Source organism: Pleurodeles waltl, chromosome 4_2, assembly GCF_031143425.1.
Source record: "Pleurodeles waltl isolate 20211129_DDA chromosome 4_2, aPleWal1.hap1.20221129, whole genome shotgun sequence".
Classification (NCBI taxonomy): Eukaryota; Metazoa; Chordata; class Amphibia; order Caudata; family Salamandridae; genus Pleurodeles; species Pleurodeles waltl.
The window spans coordinates 202,611,041-202,633,943 of NC_090443.1; positions in this window are offsets into that span (position 1 = coordinate 202,611,041).

The window sequence follows — 22,903 nt, forward strand, 5'->3', positions numbered from 1 at the left end:
GGGAGCAATTAAAAGAGGCCTTAAAAGGGCACTGCAGACATGCGAAGTAGTGGAAATACTGGTAGGGGCAGGCCCTAGACCGCGCGATCTCCTATTTCTGACCATTGCTTGTGTTATTTTCTCTTAACATTATGAAATAGCTCTGACACAATTTGAGCAAACAAGTAGTTTTATTTACCCAGAAAGTTTGTACTTGATATGCCAATGGCCTGTACAACTGAAAAACTAGTATGGCAGGAGCACCCATTTTGCCATACACTTCATCAGCCCAATAAGCACGTTTCTGGCCTTCCACTACAGTTTGTGGTAGTGTTCTAGCAGCTTGGGCTGATAGAGGTAGCTATAGCAGAGCAGCTAAGTCTGAACTAGGAGACATGCAAAGCTCCTGCAATACCACTTATAGTCACACAGTACTTATACACAAGTAAAGAAAATACTCAGTGTTACCAAAAATAAAGGTAGATTATTTGGGTGACAAAGTACCAAAAATATCTTAGAGGCAATACTCCTTCTGGAGGTAAGTATTATACATTATATATACATTAGACACCAAAATAAGGTAAGTAATTAGATATAGGATAGTGCAAACAATAGGCAATGGGAGAAAATAGGTCTAGGGGCAACACAAACCATATACTAAGTAAGTGGAATGCGAATCACAAATTCCCCCTAGACAAGTGTAGTGTGTGCAGAATCGCTGGGAGAGTAAGAATACAATAAAGGTAAGTAAATTACCCCACCCCAGAGCCCAGAAAAGCAGGAGTAAAGTACTTCAAGTATCCTTAGGACACACTACACCACAGAAATGCACCCAAAGAAGATGTCAGCGGGTTCCTGCATGATGCACTGGATGTCCCACGAAGAGAAGTAGGATGCAGGCAAGTTTTGGCGATGGAATTCTCCAACAACCATTGGTTTTGGCAAAGTTGCATTTTGTGTCAAGTTGACGCTATCTGGTTCCAGGAGGGACCTGGGGGCCTCAACTCTGTGTGAGGAGGAAGAGGGGGCTCTCAGCACTTCAGAGAGCTCTCAGGATACCAGATAGCACCCACGGTAGTTCCAGGACACGGGGACAAAGGAGGTGCAAAATGCGGTTAGTGTAGCACTCCAAAGGAAGGTCCCATGATGCCAGATAACAACTCGGCGAGTTGAGCGTCACAAGATAGAGTCCTGGGGACCTGGGTCAGGCTGTGCATGAAGGAAGTTTGCAAATAGTGCACAGAGGTGCCTCAGGAGGTGAAGAAGACATGGTGCACAGGGGTACTGTCGTTCTTTGGGAAGGTAAAGTCTTACCTCCTCCAAATTGGGACAGCAGGACCTCAGGACAGCCTGTGTCGATGGGGTCCACCATATGTGTTCCAAAGAGCACGCTCGTCACCAGGAGAGGAGTCCAAGAGAACCGGCCATTGATTTAGATGGTGCCTGCGTAAGATAGTCCCCAGAGTGTGCACACCGTGGAAACTGTTGCAGTTGCTGGCTGGAGCTGAAATTGCAGAGGAAAAGTAGCCCTTCTGGATACTTTGTTGCTGTTATAGCAGTTCCTGGAGCAGTCTGCGGTCGATCCGAGGTCAGAGGATGAAGTAGTAGTTGCAGAGGATTCGTGCTGGAAACTTGCAAGTAGAATCTGACAAGAAACCCACAGGAGAGACCCTAAATAGCCCTGTGAAGGGGATTGGCTACCTTATCAGGTATGGACCCATCAGTTGGGGTCTCTGATGTCACCTGCTGGCCCTGGCCACTCAGTGGCCTCCAGAGTGTTCCTGCGCCTTGGAAAACAAGATGGCTGAAGTCTGGGACACACTGGAGGAGCTCTGGGCACCACCCCTGGGGTGGTGATGGACAGGGGAGTGGTCACTCCCCTTTCCTTTGTCCAGTTTCATGCCAGAGCAGGGACTGGGGGTCCTTGAACTGGTGTAGACTGGCTTATGCCCTTCATGGCACTTCTAGAGGCTGGGGGAGGCTACCCCTCCCCAGCCTGTTACACCTATTTCCAAATGGAGAGAGTGAAACACCCTCCTCCCAAAGGAAATGCTTTGTTTTGCCTTTCTGGGACTGAGCTGCTCAGACTCCAGGAGGGCACAACCCTGTCTGTGAGGTGGCAGCAGCTGTAGCTGCATTGCAAGCCTCAGAGAGCTGGTTTGGAAGTACTGGGGGTCCATAGTGAAGTCCCGAGGGTGCATGGAATTGGCTCCCCAATACCAGATTTGGAATGGGGGGACAATTCCATGATCTTAGACACCTTACATGGCCATATTCGGAGTTACCATTGTGAAGCGACATATAGGTATTGACCTATATGTAGTGCATGCACGTAATGGCATTCCCGCACTCACAAAGTCCAGGGAATTGGCCCTGAACTATGTGGGGGCACCTTTGCTAGTGCAAGGGTACCCTCACACTTAGTAACTTTGCACCTAACCTTCAGCATGTGAAGGTTTGACATATAGGTGACTTATAAGTTACTAAAGTGCAGTGAAAATGGCTGTGAAATGGCGTGTGCACTATTTCAGGCAAGCTGCAATGGCAGGCCTGTGAAGGGTTTGTCTGAGCTCCTCATGGGTGATAAAAGAAAGGCTGCAGCACATAAGGATCTCCTGGAACCCCAATTCTCTGGGTGTCTAGGTACCATATACTAGGGACTGATAAGGGGGGCCCAGTGTGCCAATTGAAATTGGTAAATGAAGTCACTAGCCTATAGTGACAAATTTAAAAGCAGAGAGAGCATAAGAACTGAGGTTCTGATTAGCAGAGCCTCAGTGACACATTTAAGCACTACTGACAACACACACATTAGGCCACAAACTATGAGCACTGGGGCCCTGGCTAGCAGGATCCCAGTGAAACAGGCAAAACACACTGACATATAGGTTTTTATCTATGAGCACAGGGGTCCTGGCTAGCAGGATCCCAGTGACACAGTAAAAACACTATGACACACACTCACAAACAGGCCAAAAGTGGGGCTAACCATGCTAGAAAGAGGCTACTTTCTCATACTCACATAATGCAGTCTAAGAGATAACACACCGTTGTGGTCATGTTGATGGCTCACTCTCATCATACACTAACTTGGACTCAGAAGACATACCATCACATTTCAGAATATGAAAATAATCCATGTGAATACTCAGCACCACATTTCTTGTGGGTTACTTGTGTCTGTGGTGTGACACTCACATTATTTGGCTTTTGCCACCTGCCTGGCTACCAGGGAGCCTATAGTGTACGTAACGGTTACAACAATGTACATGTTTCTCCTTTGTTGTGCAAAGTCTGTCTCATGACTTGTAAAACTACAATCAGTAAGTAATAGATTTTTCAACATAGTATAGATATTTAAAAATCTGTTTGAGAAAGTAATCTCCAAATGTGAAAGGCCTGCATATCACTAATTGCACATAACCGATAAGTGTGATGTTGTACAAATGCAGAACATGTAACGACATTATACTTTATTGGATTTTGTGTATCTAAGGCAGATTTTAGAACTGTACATTGATGCCTTAATTAAAGGTGAAGGCAACTCTCTCCCCCCAGATAGTCAAACAAATAACATGTAAAGCAACATGTTGCTCCAATATTAGATTGTGTCCTTAAGCATAATGATTGTACTAGCTCAGATAATTAGCGTTAGACTCACACCGTTACACACAGATGAATTCACACTCATTATGTGATTTCATTTTTAGGGTCGAGCTCGAATAGCAGTAGGTCTACCACTCCTCCAACTCCTAGCACTGTACCATTTCTGGCAAAAGCCTACAGTGAGGATGCAACTCCTGCTGGTCCTAATCCAGATTAGGAGCAGCCTGGTCCAACAGACGCTTCTGAGGAGTTCAATTTAAGTTTATTATCGGATTAATTCAAAACATTGCAGTCATAAACCAAGTGATAGGCATAATCTCATAAACAAACACCTATGTAATCAGGGTCAACCGTGATCAAATCATTCTCAAGAAAGAATGCTAAAGCGCTCAGTGATAATTGCCTGACCTTTAGCTTCTAGGCCGTATGGTGCTGTTATATGAGTACTGCTGAATACAGCTGAAATTGTAAGGTGTGATTCTCTCAAACATAATTACCACTCTAGGTGATGCAGATAATTCACCTACTATTCAGGAGTAATAAAAGTACTTAATGCTATGCCTCCATCACTATCTTCTAATTAAGAATTTGCCCATCATGTAAAAGTGGTTTCGTATAGGTAATGTTAATATTCCATTATCTAAGCATTATTAGAAAATGTTGCACTACCTGCTCAATACAAGCCATTGTCTATTATCAGATTAATTCAAACCTTTAAAACAATAAAACAAATTAATAAAATAATCTCATAACAATTACCCATACATGTTAATTGAGAATCAAGCATGGACAATCATTCTTGAACACGTACAAAAGGGTGATAAAGTGCTTGGTAGTGATTGTCTGACCTTTGGCCTCTAAGCCCCTGCTGTATTGCAGCCGGGTGGACCAGAGCGCATCTATTGGCAAGATTTGCCACTTGGAGTAAAACAGATACAAATCATTCACTGGCTTTTCAAGGGTAATCAAAGTGCTTGACATTATGACTCAGTACTACCTTCTAGGTAGGACTTTGCATGACCTCTAAAGTGGGTTAAAATAAGTAGTGTTTTGATATTCCATACCCAAATATTACTAGGGGCTATGCACCCACCTGCATCCAGCAGAGCTAATGCCGAAAGTGTAGGGACTTTATAATTTGGCTGCAAGTCATTTGAGTCAAACATCCTGCTAGGACTTCATGTCAGTAGCTCTGTCATTGAAGATTCTCTTCAGGGATAGCACTGGCAGGTCCAGACAGTGCTGACACCAGAAATTTGTAAAATGTGCAATTTAGCTGTGGGTCACCTGGGTTGAAACACACTACTAGGGCTTCCCTGCAGAATAAATGGTTCTGTCATTGAAGCTTCTTATCAGGAGTTTCTGCCTAAGGTGTATCTGAGGAAGCTGCTAGTGTGAGTCCCACTCTGCCTACTACAGCTGCTACCACCATTGTTGTGTCCACCCTCCACAGCATGCAGTAGTAGGCACTGCTCTCTGTCACCCATATTAGTAGAATGCACACCAGTCCTACCTCCTGTATTACCAGCTACAACCAACACTACTGTATCTGCAGATGAGCCAGGGTCCAGTGAGATCGTGGCGACTCGTCCAAACCCACAGGGCAATATAGGTAGGGGGAGACCACCATTAAGACAGCAGAGTGAGGCCACTGATGCCCATAGTTTCAGGGAAACTATGACTACAATCTCATTGGAGCAGCCTATCAGAGTGAAGAGCAGATGGGCAAGGTCAAACAGTTTGTCAAAGACAACAAATGAATTAGGCATGAAATTAAGCTGTTGCAGAGGAAGCACACTGACCTCCTTGTGGGGCATATATTTGTCATGTGCTCCTTTTCTGGAGTGGTACAGGATGGATTTAGGGATATATGTTGGGCTAAATGTGAAACAAGTTTCTTTGGAACCAGAACACCAGTGGAGCAAACACCCTGTCCTTCCACAGATTGGGAGGCCCTTCAACACCAGGAGCCACCTGCCATCCCTGGAAACCCTGCAACTGCTGACCCTCTGGTCACTCTGAGGAGGGCCAGTGCCAGATGATCCCAACAGAACAACAATAAAGAAGCACAAGTAATTTCTTCCTGTCTTGCTGCCACATTCACTCTTGGGACAATTCAAAGCTCACATTTCCCTTTTGAGGAGTATTTTTTAATTGTGCATTTAACCCAAACATTTAGGGCTGGAACTTTAAAGATCTCTTACACCATGATTGTCAATTCTGTGTTTGATCGAATGTTGATCATATATGTGATTGAAAACAATGTTTATTTTGTTTACCACTGACCAGATTCAAAGAAACATATTTTTGTATCTATAAATAGTATTTAACCTGTCACTACATGCCTTTCGTAGTTTCTTAAATGCACGATTCTGGTTTTTGAACATGTGTTGTGTTAGTAAACATCTTATCTTCTCTTGAAACTGTGGCTGACAATAATCTTACAGCTTATGTCAATAATCATAGTTAAACACTCCAAAACAACAACAAGCACACAGATGATTCATCAAAATAGAATACCTTCATATTCTCTTTCAAAATTGTTGCCCCCCCAAACATATTTTCTTCACCTATCCTATCTCCCTCAATCTGCTTTAGTTGATCTTAGGACTCTGTGTACTTTCCCAGAGCTAAAGGGCTTGTACTCATCCTTACAACATGATAAAATTAACTTACACCTAATTGGCATATTTAATTTACTTATAAGGCCCAAGTAAAGTGCTATACCAAAAATCCAGGGGTGATAAATTGAATGCAACTAGTGAGTCTGCAACACATATTGGGCCAACCACTTAAGTAGCCCCTTAAAACACGTCTTGGGCCTGTCATTTCAGCCTGCTGGGAGATGACAGCTGTCACTTCAACCTGCAGTAATAACCCATTCCCAGGTCTGAAGTTTTCTTTTTCTTCCATTTAAGTCACCACTAAGGCAGCCACTAAAATTCCCATACGGGCAGAGCGCATTTTATTTAAAAAGCTGGACAAGTACTTTTAAGTTTTACATGTCCTGGTAATGTAAACTACTAAATTAAATGTACACTACTGTAAAGGCTTACCTCTCCCATGAGGTAACATTGTGTTGCGTTATTACATTTAATAGGTGCTAACTGTTGATTGGGAGCAAGTAGGACATTCATGTTTGGTGGCTGAGAAATTATATTTTACAACCCACTTTAATGTAAAGTCAGATTTTAAGTCACAATTTTGAAAATGCCACTTTTAGAAAATTTGGACACGTAAGAGTGCCAACAAGCAATCTCATTCAAAAATATGATTTATTTTCTATAAATATTTAGTGATGTCTGTCATTAGCATCTGAATTTAATTCTAAACATATCATTACTAATCATTATAGGAGAATGTCTCTTAATAAAAGAGCTTCTGTATGTAGAATGCTAGTCATGCAAAGAGACAATAAACTTAGTAGAGCAAGTCCACAGTCAGGTAAATAATAGTGTTTATAGTGACACATGTGTCAATTTACATTAACAATGCTTATGTGAGTTATAATCCATTTAGCTTGACATTTGTTAATTTACTGAAAACCCACTTTCTGGTCTGTTGTCAAACATATCACAGAGCCAACAAATAGGGACCCCTAAGATGTTTTATATAAAGGTTGGTGATGCGTTGATGTTTTTGGTATCAAATTGTTTCCATCCATGAGACCATCCTCAGGACATAGAGTGAAAACCAAAAAGCCCCTATGTTCTAATGTGATTCTGAAGTTCCTTAACTCCTTAGCTGCTGGGCCTCCCCCCCCAGTGCTGAGCCCTTTTTTGGATATTTGGGGTAGTTCACGCTTAGGCCTTTATAACGTTTTGTTCACATAAACTATCTAAGCCTAATTTGATCCCTTTTTTCCAATATCCTAGGGATTCAAAAGGTACCCAGAGTTTGTGGGTTACCCTGGAGGAGACCAAGAAATTAGCCAAAATAGAGCTATTTTTTTTTTTTTTCAAAAAATTGGGAAAAGGGCTGCAGAAGAAAGTATGTAGTTTTTATCCCTGAAAATTGTACCAACAACGGGTTTACAGTGCTAAAATCACCATCTTCCCAGCTTTCAGGAAAAGGCAGACTTGAATCAGAAAAGCACATATTTCAGCACAATTTTGGCATTTTACTGGGACATACCTCATTATTACTAATTTTTCCAGTTAGTGACAGAAATGGGTGTAAAACCAATGCTGGATCCCGGACAGCTAAACAGTTCTGAAAAGAAGACACAATTCTGAATTCAGCAAGGGGTCATTTGTGTAGAGCCTTCAAGGGTTTCCTACAGAAAGTAACAGCTGAAATAGTGAAATTGAGGTAAAAAAGAGCCATTTCTGTCCATGTTTTATTTGATAACTTTTTCCAGCTATGGCAGATCTTTAAAAGCAATATAACGTTACGGCTGCTGGACTCTTCTGGTTGTGGGGATATATAGGGCTTGTAGGTTCATCAAGAACCCTAGGTACCCAGAGTCAATAAATGAGCTGTACCTTGCAATGGGTTTTCATTGTATAACCAGGTATACAGCAATTCATTTAGTGAAATATAAAGAGTGAAAAATAGGTATCAAGTAATCCTTGGTATTTCCAAAATGGGCACAAGATAAGGTGTTGAGAAGCAGTGCTTATTTGCACATCCCTGAATTCCGGGGTACCCTTACTAGCATGTGAATTACATGGCATTTCTCAAATAGACTTTTTTTTTACACACTGTCTTACATTTGGAAGAAAAAATGCAGAGAAAGACAAGTGGCAATAACACTTGTTCTTCTGTTCTGTGTTCCCCAAAGTCTTGCGATAAAAATGGTACCTCACTTGTGTGGGTAGGCCTAGTGCCCATGACAGGACACGCAAAATGGACACATCACATTTTTACATTGAAATCTGACGTGTTTTTGGGAAACTGCCTAGCTGTGGATTTTTGCCTATAGCTCAGCCGGCACAGAGGGAAACCTACCAAACCTGTGCATTTTTCAGAACTAGACACCTAGGGGAATCCAGGATGGGGTGACATGTGAGGCTCTAACCAGGTTCTGTTACCAAGAATCCTTTCTAATCTGGGAAGGGCCACAATCTTCCTTCCACCCAGCATTTCCCAAAGTCTCCCAATAAAAATGGTACCTTACTTGAGTGGGTAGGCCTAGTGCCTACGACAGGAAATGCCCCAAAAAACAATGTTGGCACATCACATTTTCCCAAAGAAAACTGACCTGTTTTTTGCAAACTGCCTAGCTGTGGATTTTGGTCTCTAGCTCAGCCGGCACCTTAGGAAACCTAGCAAAACCATACATTTTATGAAACTAGACACCTAGGGAAATTTAGAATGGGGTGACTTGTGGGGCTCTCACCAGGTTCTTTTACCCAGATTCCTTTGCAAACCTCAAAATTTGGCAAAAAAACACTTTTTCTTTACATTTCGGTGATGGAAAGTTCTGGAATCTGAGAGGAGCCACACATTTCCTTCTACCCAGCATTCCCCCAAGTCTGCCAATAAAAATGGTAAGTCTCTTGTGTTGGTAGGCCTTGTGCCCGCAACAGGTAACGCCCCAAAACACAACATGGACACATCAAATTTTTACATTGAAAACTGACGTGTTTTTTACAAAGTGCCTAGCTTTGAATTTTGATCTCTAGATCAGCAGGCACCTAGAAAAACCTACCAATCCTGTGCATTTTTTAAAACTAGACACCTAGGGAAACCTAGGATGCGGTAACTAGTGGTGCTCTCAACAGGTTCTGTTACTCCGAATCCTTTCAAACCTCAAAATTTTGCACAAAAACACTTTTTCCTCACATTTCAGTGATAGAAAGTTCTGGAGTCTGAGAGGAGCCACAAATGTCCTTTGCTCTAGCGTTATCCCATGTCTCCCGATAAAAATGGTACCTCACTTCTGTAGGTAGGCCTACTGCTAGCGACTGGAAATGCCCCAAAACACAACATGGACACATCGCATTTTTCTTATGAAAATTGACCTGTTTTTTGTAAAGTGTCTAGCTGTGGATTTTGGCCTCTAGCTCATCTGGCACCTAGGAAAAACCAGGCAAACCTGGACCTTTCTGAAAACTTTACACTTAGAGGAACCCAGGATGGGGTAACTTGTGGTGATCTCACCGGGTTCTGTTACCCAGAATCCTTTGCAAACCTCACACTTTGGCAGAAAAAAATACTTTTTCATCACATTTCGGTGATAGAAAGTTCTGGAATCTGAGAGGAGCCACAAATTTTCTTTAACCCAGTATTCCTCAAAGTCAATGTTAGTCCTTACATGAGAGCAACAGTTGACCCTGGGGTGATCCATTCCTGAAGCAGGCACTACGTACAGGCACTCAAGTGGGGTAGCGTTTTTATCAGGACAGGCGGGGAAACACTGGGTACTAGGAATTTTGTGGATCCCAGCATATTTCTGTAGTTGTGTGAGAGAAATGCAAGAAAAAATAGAGTTTTTTTTTCAACATTTCACCTTTGCAGGGTATTCTGGGTAAGACAACTTTGGGGAATCCACACAAGCCACACCTCTGTGGACTTCCCTGGGTGTCTAGTTTCCAGAAATGTCTGGGGTTGGTAGGTTACCCTACATGGCTGCCAAGCCCAGGACCAAAAACTTAGGTGCCTGGCTTACAAAATCAGGTTGCTTTGTGATAGATCATTTTGATGTCTCCACAGTACGATTTTGGCAGTGGACTTTGGGGCTGAACTAATTTGTGGAGCTCCCTAGAGAGCAGTCTCTCTGTGCTTGCTGCCCATGCACCTGCTCTCTGGGTTGGGCTAACCCGCTATTGTCGCACTGCACAGACTGTGCTCGCCAAGGGACAGCAGGACTGTCCTCATCACCTCCCTCAGAATCACTGGAAGAGGAGTTACCGGATGGGACTACTCCGACTGAAAAATCACTCCGAGAGTCTGCGCCATTGTCCTATCCAAAAGATGCTGTCTCAGTATCTGCTGTCTCAGCCTCTGATCCTACGTCAGAGCTGCTCTCTATAACCCGAGTTAGGACTTGAGCAGCAGCCATCACGAGACGCCATCTCTGCTACTGGCTAAACTGTCACTCTAAAACAGCAGCCTACGTAGACAGTCACAAAATTGCTGGTGGGTGTGTGTGTGATGCATGCAACAGTAAAGATCACCTTACCTTTGCTTCTTTCCTCAATCAGCACATTCTCTCAAGACACTCAAAAAACAAAAAAGACACACTATTACTTCACCTTGTCACATACCGATCGTCACAGTTTTTAGCGCCTCTGGCACCCAGTCTGACAATCATTATTGGTGCTCCCACTCCCATGACCTGCTCCTCGGATTCCCTTACTACCACCCAGCAAAAGTACCCTTCATCTCTCCATACCCCTTGCACATACATTTCATTTGTATTATAGCGCAGGTAATGGCTGGCTTTACTAATCCACTCAGCTATTCACATAAAACACAGATTTGAGCTTTGCAGTAGGCATATAAACCTTCTGCGCTACTTTATGGCATCAAAACTGCCATTAGACAAAAGTCAGATCCTTTTCTAGCAGAAACATAATCATAAGAGTTAGCTTGACTTTTTTATTGCTGCCTAAAAACTACAGTTGAAACTGTATATATATATATATATATATATATATATATATAGATAGATAGATAGATAGATAGATAGATAGATAGATAGATAGATAGAGATTTATATATATATATATATATATATATATATATATATATATATATATATATATAGAGAGAGAGAGAGATAGATAGATAGATAGATAGATACACAGATCTAAATATATAGATATATCTATCTATAAATAGATATATATCAATATAGATATATCTATATATAGATCAATATATATATATTTATATATATTTCTAATAGCTGTATTGTTTCCCTGGGGGGGCAATTGTGGCCCCTAGGGAAGCCATAGAGCTATTAAAAAAAATTTGCACCCACAGGGGGTAAGCCCGGCTCTCGGACGACCCCCTGTTAGTTTAATTTTAAAAACATATATATTTGTTTTACTATTTTTTAACCCCTGGAGTGAGAAATTGCACCCCCCAGGGATAAACTAACATTTATTTTATTTCAAATATGCCCCTGGAGGGGGCGGCCTGTTTTCAGAGGGGGACGACCCTCCCAAGTGTAATCCCTGGTGTTTAGTGCGATCCACGGCCAGGAAACGATTTCAGGAAGGCCTTGTTTGAACGGGGAGAATCTCTCCTTTCAAACGAGGCCTTCCCGGATGGTGGAGAAGCCCTTTCGGGCCCATTTTCCCCACCGGAGCAGAAAGCAGTCTTACCTGCTGCTTCCTGCTCTGGTGGGGAAAACGAAGTATGACGTTACAGAGGGGTGGGTGGAGGTTCGGGGGGAGACATGGGTCTAACGAGAGGGTATTATATTACAAAAAATCATTCGGTGCAACACACCAGAAGATTTTTCAAACCCCTCCTGCCATCGGCCACTGGTCGTGACCCGCACCAGGGAGGGTGTGCAGGCGTCGGCCAGTGGCCACACCCGCGCCGATGGGGTTAAAAAGGATCCAATTTTTAAATATAAATTTAGGATTTCAACCGAAACCTAAAACCGCTGTTGCATGAGTTGTATTGGAATAAATCTTTAAACTGGGCACATAGTCAGCCAGCAGATTTTCCTCACAGGAAACAAGTTTTTTTCTGTGTTCCTCTCCCTCTGTGTTTTTGTGTTCATTTTAATCTCTCTCTTTGCCTTTCATTTTTTTGGCGCTATAGTCTTTTTAGCAAACATTCTCAATGGCAGTGAGGAGAAATCAGTGTTTTATAGAGGGAGAGTTGTCTGTCATGGTAGATGAAATCATTAGATTAGAGCAATAATTATTTGGAACACAAGTACAAAATACAACCATATCTCAGAAAAGGCAAATTTGGAACAGAATAGTGAATGCTATAGCTAACAACCTGCGCACACAGGAGGAAGTTAGGAAGAGGTGTAGCGACCTGCGAGGGAGAGTGCATTCCCTTGCTTCCAAGCGACACTTGGAGGCCCAGAGGACTGGTCTTGGATCTCCCAGCCCCCCATTAGCTCTTTCTCTGGGAGGAAAAGGTCTTGCAGATCCTACATCCTGAAGGCTTGACTGGAACCTCTAGTGAAGTGGAGACTGGTAAGTTGCACTTAGCAATGTCTCAGCAATCACAAATGGAGTCCTGCCCTTAAGTTAGATATGTAGAATGGTTCAACACCCTTATCAAAACAGATATATCTAAACTTGACTCCACAGAATATCTTGTGTCATACCAGTTACTAGCATCATGGTTGTATCTCTCGTTTTCGACAATGTGCAATATGTTTTGTCAGATGGTGTTGTTCCCCATTGATCATCCTTTGTATTTGTTTAGTCCCATGCCTTCTATCAATGTATGTTGTTATGCACCAAAAAACAGGTTGGAAACTCAATCTATTTGCACATGAAGTTATACTGCTTGTAAGTGTTTTTTTTCACAGATTCACATCATACCCATATGTGTGCCCATGTTGTGAATGTGAGTTTATCTCCACTGTAGTCATTGAATGAAATATGTGTTAACTCACTTTTCAACAACTATTGTCCATATTGTCAAAAGATGACTACAACCACAATGATGCCTTGCTTTGGAAACTTCAAAATAAGAGTGCAAGGCAATGTAGCTCTACATTCCTTTACGTCCATATGTGCACACATTTTAAAAACCTGTGCATTTGACAGTCACCATGTTATGCGATGGATGAAAATGTCAGTTGGTGTTTACCACAAGCATGTTGACCGCTTCTCAGAGCTACATTCAATTGATATAAATGCTTACATATTTCAAAGTCTGTTGATTACCAGATTTACTACCATCTGATGTGGCATGCTGAATAGAAGTAGTATCCACACACAATTTACTTAGCACTGTTTATATAATGGCCAAAAGCAGTTTGATATTAAGTTGAACCACAGTTTGTCTGCTGTTTTTTGCGTGCTATGCCTTGGAATGGTTTAGTACTCTAATATACTCACAACTGTGTTGGCTTGAATATCTGGTGTATGTAATGTACACTTCAGAAATAGCATTCTGGGATATCATCACTGCATCAGCCTGAATGTGTAAAACAAAGAATATCACACAGAAGCCTAATAATTCTATTTGTCTGAGATTATTTTTTTAGGTCGTCCCATTTGTAACCAAAGACACATATGGTGTACAAATGAGACATTAATTACATATTGACTGTACTCTACTCAGGTTCAAACCCTTGGGCCAGTGGATCACCGTCTGCCACTCAACACCTTCACCTCCACAGACCAGGAGCAAGCCTTCGGTGAGGACTCTACTCCTGCAAGTCGGGATGATCAGGAGCCAACTGGTCTATCGTGGCTGCCTGGCCAGCTCCAGTGAGTTCCACTCAGCCCACACCTACACCTCATCTGAAACACTATCTCAGCATGAGGATTCCTCCACTTCCTATGTATCAATGAGCAACACACCAATCCTCTGTCCCCCAGTCCTGGCTGCTACCGAGGCAGCACCATCTCCAGTTATGCCAGGATCCAGTGGGATGGGGCACACTGCTTCAAGGGCACAGAGTAGTGGGGGGTAGGGGCTATGGGAGGGAATCTGTGAGCCATCCATGTGAGGCTCCTGGGGACTTTGTCATCTAGAACACCATTGACCGAGTCTTGGGAATGGTACAACAGTCCCAAGATGTGATAGGCCAGGTTGTAACCGAGCTCTGGGAGATCAAACAGGTACGGAGGGAGCTCATGTTGGACATACGAAACCACAATGAAAATGTGAGCTCCCTGACAGGGTTGCTTTTCTACCACCACGTGAGCAGGTCTTTTCCCATCTGTCTGTGGTCCATCTACATCTGACCAAAGTACACCACTGCCAGCTACAGATAGGAGACCCTGCAATATGAGGAGCCTTCTGCTCCCACCCCAGTCCCAGCCACTGTGCCCCTCTCATCCCCAGAGGGGGTGGTCATCCGGACCGCCAGGAGAGGATGGCAAGACCTCCACCACCACCTCCAAGAGACACAGATCCTAATTTCCTCCAGTGTGTGTCTACCATTCACTCTGTGGACTATTTCAAGGACACATTCACCTTTTCTGAAGGCAGTTGTATTTTGTACATTGAACTCCAAACTGTTTTTGACTCTACTACTATTCTTTCATCCACCATGATAGCCTTTTTTGTTAGTTTTCTAATTTTTTGATTCACCTTTGTTTTCTTTTGTGTCATGCAAATAAAATATATGGACACAAACTTCAAGATTCTTGTTGAACTTATTGTGACATTTCATTTGTCATGTCTGTCTTCCACCATCATGTTGTTCAATCTTCTGAACATTTATTTGCAATGGAAACTTAGAAATGACAAAGCTAGAATGTATTGCTCATTACATTCAAGGAAAACAAAACAAATTCCTACTGTATTGGTAACATACATATGTAGGTAACAAGTCCTTGATGAAATCAGAGCTGAGTTTCACAAACCATGCAAAACCCCAACAGTCTGTGCCGTTTAGAGGTGGATACACCACAACCTTGACACCATGGAAGAAAGTGAATGTTGCATGGGGTCAACTTAAATAAGCAAACTATCATTGATCCATGGCCTCAACTGGAGCCATACTTCCTGCCCCCATGATAGGAATCCTACATCAATAACACCAATAGTCTTCATTATAGCAGTATAACAATTTGAGGCCACATAGCTATTTGAGGACACTATGGCAGTATCTGGTGCGATGACATAGCTATCATTAGTGGTGTGCAAAAATAAAGTACTATCAGCAATGAGATGATACATCAACAGCTACCTTCACTGAAAACAAGATTTATCCAATGTAAATGAAGAACAGTCTGTTAAGGCTACTTATACATATCTTTTTAGCAAGTTAAGTGGCACGTATTTCCTTGATGGCAACACCACTCAGAAAACAGGTCTAATGTAATGTTCTCAACTTCCATTCAATCACAGTGCAAGTTGTCTCTGTGCAAGATCTGTTCATCTTAAGTGGATGTCTGTCTCAGGATCAACATATGTTCATTTTGTACTTTCCAACAGCAACACATCACTGCAAATGTCACAATTTTGAAATGTTCAAATGAAGACGGCACGGTGAAGGACCCTGAAACAGAATAACAAGGCATGATGAATGATTCAACATATTGAATTTCATTTAAAAAAGGTCAGAGAACAAGCAAGGTTACGTTATGGCATCAAACAGTAGTCAATGTAGAGAAACTCTGAACCACTACCATCTTTGCCTTGGACATTCCTGAACTGATCATTCCTGCCAAATTACCACTGCAGACTGATATGTTTCCTGTGTCACAAGTCATACTGACATTGGAGATTAAAATATGTAAAGGTACACTTATATTCAGGTGAAGACGTGGTCAATGACATCTAGTCATAGGTGAATTGCTTCTTCTTCACCACTGTCATCTTCATTGGGTATTCCAATATCCTGGTGGCTCTTCACAGTCTCGATCCTCTGCGATGATTGGCATGTTCAGTCACAGGGCGACGTTGTGGAGCATGCACCAGGCAACCATGATGTGGTTCATCTTATCGGGTAAGTAGTAGAGAACTCTGCCGGTCTTGTCCAGGTACCTAAACCTGTCTTTGAGAAGCCTAAAAGCACTCTCTACTGGCCTCTCTGTTCTTCCATGGGCCTCTTGAAGAGGACTTCCCCCGATGTTGTTGGATTCCTTAGCTGTGCCAACAACCATGGTTGGTTACGATACACTGAGTTTCCTACATGGAAGCAACATATCAACAGATTAATATTATATCAAAACATTGTACCTTCCTAAACTAGGATTCAAACAAATGATCCCCAAATCATTTTGTACTTACCAATAAGCTGGGCCCTGTCAGGTCGAAGTTGAGACATTTGCGGGGGCATGGTGATGTTCTGTAGTAAAAATGAATCATGTGTTCACCCAGGAAAGCGGGCACAAACACTTGAGATGTACAAATCTATGCTATGCAGACAATGTGTACATTGATGGAGTGGAAGTTCTTTCAATTGTGGTAGTCCTGTTCCCTTGCTTGTGGTGGGACCAATGCAATATGTGTGCCATCTATTTCTCCAATCACATGTGGTAGGCCACCAAAAGCACTAAATTCTCCCTTCACAGTGGCCAAATCCTGTTTTATGAAAACTGGATGTAGTTGTTGATGTGTCTTAGCATTGCAGAAAGGACTTCTTGTAGCACACCACTGAAGGTTGGTTGGGAAATGCTTTCACATACTGCCACAGTGTATTGAAAAGAGCCAGCGGCCACAAAATGAAGTATGGTGGCAGGTCCCAACCATCGCTCCAGATCAACAGGAAATTCTAACTGATGAAGTACTGTCCTACTATACCCAACCCAAAAAGACATAATAGCAATATGCAAGCAAGTTATAGCTCTTATATTATGACTAATCCACAACTTTTTTTAACTCAGAGATAGCCCTATATTTTTATTTAATAAATAGTGGATATGTGACAATGGTAAGAAATACTTATGATGAAAATCAGTTGGGTTGTGTTATTTCAGATTGCCTTTACTCTGTTTATTAAACTTTGCCCTTGGTACATGCTTCCTTTATGGAGTATTAGATGCGATTTAAAATATCAGGCATACACATTTCAGTCTGTGTTGCATGCCATGCTGGAATGAAGTACATTGGTTCTCTAACCTTGCAATCCAATTCAATTCAGTTATATTTATAAGATACAGAACTGCAATGAGATTCACTTAAAATAATCACTACATATTTTAAAAACATTAAAACAGATACAGATTTCAAAACACATCATTTCATTTACTGGTTTAATTATAAGTTGCATGGCATCTTTCATTGGGCGCACTCTATATTTCAAACACAATGGCTTCAACAAACATTGGCAATTATTATACAAATGCGGGGCACACAAAAAGAACATGCACTAAAGTTTATCTGGTAACTCCACAGAGATTACACAATCTAAGTTCCTGAGGCACGCCCCACCATTCACCTTAAATAATAGTTAATAGTTAATGGTAACATATCCAATCATAACAATAACAAAAACCAACAAAAACCACACACGAAGTTCCATTATAAATAAGGTTGAGGGTGAGCCCCAGGACATGCAGAAACTATTACCTCCATCATCCTTTTATGCCTGCATGCAAAGATATATTGATCCCTTGAGGTAATTCTAATTCTATGTTGAAAACAATTCTTGAGTGCAAAGCAAGACATTGCCATAAGCTCAACCCTAGTCATATTAAAGTGCTGTACTACTTTGTTAAAATTCTTAAAAAAAGAATTAGTGTTTCTATACTGTCCAAATACTTCTCAATAGAGAAGGCTTCTAAAGGAATTATATTTGGCTAAACAGAAGCATGTGGCCCCATTGAAAGACGGAGGCCAGCCACTTGAAGCCCCATTTCTAAGCGTAAGGCTTTAACCTAAGAAACAATACATACATTACAGATTTTATGAAGAATTGTCCCTCCAAAAAGTAAAGTTGAGGGGATTTTCACATCATACACAGACAGAGGGGGCCCTGTTACGAGTTTGGCGATCTGAGGACCCTGGCAGTCGGACACCCCAGGGACCGCTGCCACTGCAAGGATCATAGATCCTGACATGGTGGCCACTGTTGGAGTCAGTGCCGCCATACTGATCGCAAGTCCTCTTTCCACCATGGTATGGGCAGTGCAGGAGCTCCCTGCCAGCACCTTTGAAATGCACACTGTCTTCTATGCAGCCAGTGCGCATTCAGAGGGTGCTGTTCTGGCGCAATGTTAGCATCCTTAAGGGAGCCGAGGCCAGTGCTCTGGCACTGTTTCTGCTGTTCTGACTGGGGGAAACACCAAAATGTGATGTTTCTGCTGGTCAGCCCGGTATGACGGCAGCCACCTCCCCCCTGCTTTGGCAGTCGAATCACTTTAGCCGCTAAAGTTGTAATGACCCTCTATGTGTATAAAGTGTCTGCGGCCTATAACCCTGTAAAGTGGTAAGAATGCATTAGTATGTGCCATCACTTTTTCAGATAATTGTGAAATATGATCTTTCACTGAGAGATTGGCAGAAAATATTTTGCCCAAATAAGCAAATTTATGAACACATTCCAACTCCTGGGTTCCTAATCACTGCGTAAAATGTATCTGTTTTCTACCTCCCTTAATATTAAGGATCATCACTTTAATGTTATTGATGTTAATATTTAATCAGCAAACCTCTGCAGACAGTCCAGATGACTCTGAAGCCCCCTAGGGGTTAGTTCAGAAATGCACAATGACGTCTGTATGAAGCAATTAAGCTTTTTTACACTAACCTAACTTCAGGGAATCCCCTCCCAATTCAGTCAGCGCCATTTGTAAATCATAGACATATTGGGAAAATAATAAAGGGTCTAACAAGCAGCCTTGTTTTAGACAGTTGTTTGTTAGTATTTTAGGTGATAAACCAAGTCCACCCCCAAGCAATACATGGCACCAGGAAAAAGAATAAAGTGCAATAATAAGATTGAGCAGATGATCCTGAATTTTTAAATTTCTGAGCTTTTGCCACAAATTAGGTCAATCTACGTGGTCATGGAAAACTCATTAATATGTAGTGTAAACTGCATCTTATGTGACACCACATATTTCTCCTATATCAGTTAGATGGCTGAGATATTATCTAATGTTGAACTATTAGGTTTGAAACCACCCTGTTCCAAATATATGATATTATTAGCCTCCACCTATTTTTAAAGATGATCCAAAAGGCTCTTAGCAAAAATTTCCCCTATCGAATCAAGGAGTGTTATTTACCTATAATTAGAAGGGAGGGCACTTGAGCTCTGCTTATGTAACAGTAAAATGATACAACCCTAGCATGCAGATGGAATTTATCTATACCGATAACAATAATTAAAGAGAGCTGCCAAACAACTTGACCAGGAGTCTGCTTACAATTGTATGATAATAATCAAGATTTTGTTCTGGCCACTACCTTCTGAGGATCTTGCATGAAGTATAATCTCTTTAATCCGACCCCTCGAGGTGCCCTACTAACCATCCCCCTCCAGAAGAGGTAGCCTTCAGGGGAGGTATATCTTTGTCAACTGGAAGGTTAGTGGAGTACACATTTGATATAATCAATATCATTCGCTATTTGAGATTGAACTAATTTTGGGCTTAATAATACTCCTGGTTGATGTGCATCCCGTAGATCTATCAAGATCTCATTGTTTTTTTTTTTTTTTAATTCTTTCCATCTACTGTGCCTTCTTTTAAGTAGTTTTATAATTTTCCGTCTTCCCCTTTAGAAAGATCATGAATGTTGCTTTTGTAGTTCATTTATTAATTTATTAATTAAGGCTACGGGCCACATGCACCAAAGTATTTAGCATTCTCAAACAGTGAATTGGGCCGTTTTTGAATGCTAAATGGCCTTTTTGTCATGTACGAACCTTGTTTTGTGATTCAGCAGCCAATGACTGAATCACATAGGGTTTTCAAGTCGGTATTAGGAAGGGGCATGTTATGGGTGTCTCCTCCTAATAGCGAATTGCAGAAACATGTATGAATGTTTTGCAACTGGAATGTGGTCGCAAAACATCATCTTTTACCAACTCTGTGAAGGAAGGGGTAACCCATTCACAAACGGGCAAGGGATCCCAAGGGACCCCTTCCCCTTTCTAAATGTGGGTGCCAACATATTTTAAGAGCAGGCAGTGGACCCACAGACCCCTGCCTACTCTTAATAAATTTAAAGAACACTTTTCATTTTTAATTTTGAAATGCATCCCGTTTTCCTTTAAGAAAAACAGGCTGCATTTAAAAAAAATGCTTCAGTTAAAAAGCAGACACAGACATGGTGGTCTACTGACCCCAGCAGACTACCACCCCAGTGAGTGCAGGCTATTCCCAATGGGTCACAAATTGTGACCTGTCTCATGAATATTGGTTAGGCAGGTCCCTTGTAACCCATTTGGGAAGTGAAACTGTGTCTGAAGCACTGTTGTACATTGCATTTTACAAGTCCCTATTTGAGATGTAGATAGTTTCTAAATGTTGGATTCGTACAAGTAGCCCTACATTTCTTACGGGCAATATCTAAGAGGTTTGTTATTTACCCAAAGGGCACACTGAGGGACAAAGTTCTCTACCGCTAAGGCCTGCACATGCTTCTCACACTTTACAGTGTTTTTTCAATATATCTTTTAGCTTTTCTTAATTTGACATATTCCAGTGCTCTTTCCCTTTTGCTACATTAAAGTGCACTGTATCTCCTTTGAAGTTCCACGGTGATGATTACTCTGGAGCTAACAATTTTAAGAGAGGTTGTTTTATGATAGCTTCGTGAACAGCCCAATATCTCAAGATTAATTAGCAAACTGCACATGGTGCAAGAAGTAAAAATACAGTCAATAAATGAAGTCTTCTTCCTGCTCTTATATGTGAAGTGGGCAGGGATATCATTGGACAATCTTCCATTTACAATTATATAACCTTTATCCCTATATGCGCCTAAGAGAAACATACCTCTTTTTTCTGCTCTTCAAGATGGAAGGAGAAGAGGACTTGGTATGTTTAAAAAGTAGGCTGACAGCATAATTGGAGATTTTTACATTAAAATACCCCACAGTTATCAGATTAAAGATATTCTCTCTTTCTACAATTTGGGAAATAAAGTGAAAAAAGAGGTAATGATGTAATCAAAAGTAGGCCTGGTAGGGAGATTAACAAGTAAATACTAATCAAACTTCGAACACTACATGCCCCTCGAACTAAGTAGTAAACATTGCAAAAGGGTCAAAGCACGACTAAAGATTTACATGACCAAATGTAGTTTGTGCAGAAGAAGGTAGCAATCTCTCCACTATCATTGCTGTTCCTTACTTTTTTAACAGGGCAGCTAAGAACAAAGGGCCAGATGTATTAAAAAGTTTTGCACTCGCAAACGGTGCAAATCGGTAAATTCGGCTGTTTGCAAATGCAAAACAGTGGTCTGCGATGCATGAAATGCATTCGCAGACCACAAATAAGAAATCGCAAAAATTGCGATTTCTTGCGTTGCAACCTGGAAATTGCGAGTCGCAATTTGCGATTCGCAATTTCCAGGTTGCAAGGCTATGCTGGAAAAAATAGCAAATTGTGATTTTTCCAAAAATGGCATTTTGCACTTGCAAAATACCATGATATGCAACCAGGTGGTGTACCTTACATGTTGAAAAAAATGATTTTGGGGTGCAGGAGTGGGGGCCTTAGGCCCCCAGCACCCTGGCCTTTTGAATTTCCAAAATTGCGATTTCTGGTTGGAAATGCAAAAAATTTGCAGCTAAGGGCCAACAGGACCATATCTGCAAATGGGGCCGGTATCGCAATTTGCGATTCGGTTATAGCATTTGCGATTTTTAAGAAATCGCTATTACCGATTCGCAAATGTGATACATGGCCCCTTGCGAGTCGGTAATATCGATTTCTTAAAAATCGGTTTTACCGAATCGCAATGGGCCGTGATGATACATCTAGCCCAAAATCATTTTCACAGTCAAAAGGATTGTCGCACCAGGTCTCATGAAGCCAAATAATATCCCCACACAGAGGAGCCAAACACATAAGTTTCTGAGACCTGTTGGAGCTTCCAGCTAAGTTCTAAGAAAGAACCTTAAAACCCTTGCTAACACAGCTCAGTCGGCTCATGCTTATTAGTGCTCTTTACACTGTAACCTTGCATATACATTTAAGTGTGATTCATCACAAGCCATACATGCTTCAACTATATGGATAAATATTACCGAGGTGTATTTAAAATGCTATTTCTCAACTCTGAATATAGTAACTCCTGAAACTATCCACACATCATTTAATCTAAACATAAATTGACAGAGAGTAAGGGACAGACTGGCATTGCCCACGAGGAGTAGATATACCTTGCTTAGGGGAATATCAATAGATTATTATTGATAACATATTTATGATGTGCATGATTAGGAGTCTTACATATATATCCATGTTAAAATTATTTTGATGATGACAAATTTTTTCTTTAGTCTCATAAATGATAATAACATTTATCTTAGGTAATCAGGTTTTTTAGGTAATTTAAGATTCACATATGATTACATCTGAGTCCTAACTCATAGTTTAGTTATACAAGATAGAGGATGTGTACCCATACACACACACACACACACAGACACACACACACACACACACACATACTTATTTTATACATTGATCATGAAGGATAATAATATTTGTCTTAAATTAATTATGTGCATGATTCCCAACTAAAAAATACATATGATTATGGGGGTTATTACAACTTTGGAGGAGATGTTAATCCATCCCAAAAGTGA